Raw genomic sequence first — 2,652 nt, forward strand, 5'->3', positions numbered from 1 at the left:
TTTTTCATTTTCATCAGAACTCCTCATTCTGAAGGATCAATGAAACAGAGAATTCAGTAACAGACTTTGTGCGACCATGAAAGGACTGAGCTCTGGGAAGAACCTGCAGGCAGATTGTGCAGGCTTGGGGGGGAGCTCACATCAAATATGGATTCAGCTTCATCCCTAAATGAACTGGGCTCAGTAAACACCTGGGGAAATAAAAACAACGGTGACTCTCAGGGATAGAAGTATAAATAACACCAGAGACACAAGCAGTGAGCTGTCCTGCACAGAAAGAAGGTCAGCTAATTGAATTTAAACCTATAACTCACCCAGAGTAGACAAACATTTACACATCAAATTACTTTTTCCAAATATGCTAACAGAGATGTAACATGATCATACAACAGTGGCGCAGTTTATAACATATTGCCTTGGATCTGGATCCTGGTCAGACATCATCCCGCATGAAGTCTGCATGTTTTCCTTCTGCATGCATCAAATCTCCTACTTTTTCCCCCCACATTTTAAAAACACTCATGTTGGTTTAAGTAGCTAATCTGAAATGGGATTAGGAATCTGTGCAAGTATCTAGTTGTCTTTTTTTCGCCCTGTCTATTTCTACGTTGCCCAAAGACCGATTTGCATTCTGCAGGGTGTACCCCACCTATTGCCAATTAATTAATTACAATAATTAATTATATGTCAATTGATTCGATTATTTATAACCCAGATTCAATTCTATGAATAATGGAAATTATTTGAAAGGTAAAAAATTAAATGTACTGAATAATTCAGCATAATGGCAGTGGAAGACAGTAACTTCCAACTGCTGCTATGGAAACCAAAAAAAATGATTTGGCGATTCTTCATTAAAACATGAAAAGCAGTTAAGTAGGTCAGCAAATTGATTAATCTACATTTAAGTGCTGAAAAATTGAACTCTTTTATTTCCATTAGAATGTGTTTGATGATCACAAACCTTTCACCAACACCAAAACGCACCATTACAGGGGCAAAGGTTTTTAGAGCTCTAAGTGACACCTGAATCCTTAATTAGGCTTTTTTTTTTCCATGAGAAAAATACAAATTTTATCTATTTGTTTGTCTTTTTAAAATCCAGAATCCAATTAAAAACAGAGTGAAAACTAGAGAGCTTTTTGACATCTTCCAATAAGTTATGTGAGGCTGTAGTAGTGATGCAGGTCTGACCTGTATAAGAATTATGTTCTGAATAAACTATCTTCTTAAAGTGGGGCTGCGGTTTGGCACATTCACTGTAGGCCTGCGACTCTTGATTATTTGGAAAATAGTTTCATCTGTCAGTTATTTTGTTGATTAATAATTGGCCAGCCAAAGGTTCCTTAAAGAAGACTTTTTACTAAATGAAACCAGGTAAAAAAAAAAAATACATACATTTTTTTTGTATAATTCCTGCTCTAAGTGGGTCGCTCTGTCAGCTAACAGCAGGTTTTAGAGTCTCTATACTCCAGCAGTTAATGATTGAATGATTACTAAATTGTTTGAGCCCTAATTCACAATTAACTAATTTATAATCTCCAAGTTTTCTTGTTATTATTTTTTGATTCCCAGTTTTAACTCTTTGAACTTTTTATTCCTAAAAAGTTAAAAACAATCCACTGGACTTTGTTTCCAAGTTTGAAAACATTTTGCTTCCCATCCAGGAAGTTGCTTTATACTGTAGCCGAACTATAAAAGCAACTATAAAGCAGCTCTGTCAGCTATTTCTGATATTTGGAATTGAAAAGGCTTCCTGGATGGAAGAGAAACGTCTTCAAACTTAGAAACAAAGTCCAGAGGATTGATTTTAAACGGTTTAGAAAGAATAAGAACCGGAAGAACGAAAAACCTCAAAAAAAAGTTGCAAGTTTTAACTTTCCTTAAAAATGTTAAAAAAAATTTAAAACAAAAAAGAATAAGGCCAACGAAAAAAAAAAGGTAAATGATATTTAAATATCATTTCAGTTTAATACAGGAAAAAAGTTAGAATTATGACTTTATTCTCAGAATTCTGACTGAATTCTGACAGCTAATAAAATGTTAGCATTAAGTCGTAGTCGTCCATGTCTGTTTTAGACACCAGCTCTCTGGTTTTAATCACCTTCTGCTCTTCCATTAATTAAAAAGCATCACTGGGGACCCCTCAGGCACGTAAAAGTCAAAATTCTGAGAAAAAAGTCAGACTTCTGAGAAAAATGTCAGAATTCTGAGATTAAAGTAAGAATTCCGTATTTTTTCCCAAATTAAACTGAAATAATATTTAAAAATCAGTTAACTTTTTTTCAGTGGCCCTAATCCTCTTACCTAATTTTAAAACCACACAAAGCTTATATGTTTACACCTTGAAGAGCTGATTTTATACAGCTCCGCCTGTGTGAGGATTAAAGTCCTAAAAAGCCTGTTTAGTTGGACCAAAGGATCAGGGGCGGATCTAGAAAAATATTTATGGGGTGGCAAGAGGGTGGCAGGAATTTTTTAGGGGTGGCAACATATGGCATTTGTTTACACTGAATTTAATCAGTTATCACAGTTTGGTGAGAATAGTATGTACAGTACTAGTGTTTCATGTTGTTAAAGTGAGAAGGATTTGTCCCCTTCAAAGTAAAGGCTGTAACGCCCCGGGGCCTTCTCACCGGTTCTTTTCCTGGG

The sequence above is a fragment of the Cyprinodon variegatus genome, unplaced genomic scaffold (genome assembly GCF_000732505.1).
Source record: "Cyprinodon variegatus isolate N-32 unplaced genomic scaffold, C_variegatus-1.0 Scaffold656, whole genome shotgun sequence".
NCBI lineage: Eukaryota > Metazoa > Chordata > Actinopteri > Cyprinodontiformes > Cyprinodontidae > Cyprinodon > Cyprinodon variegatus.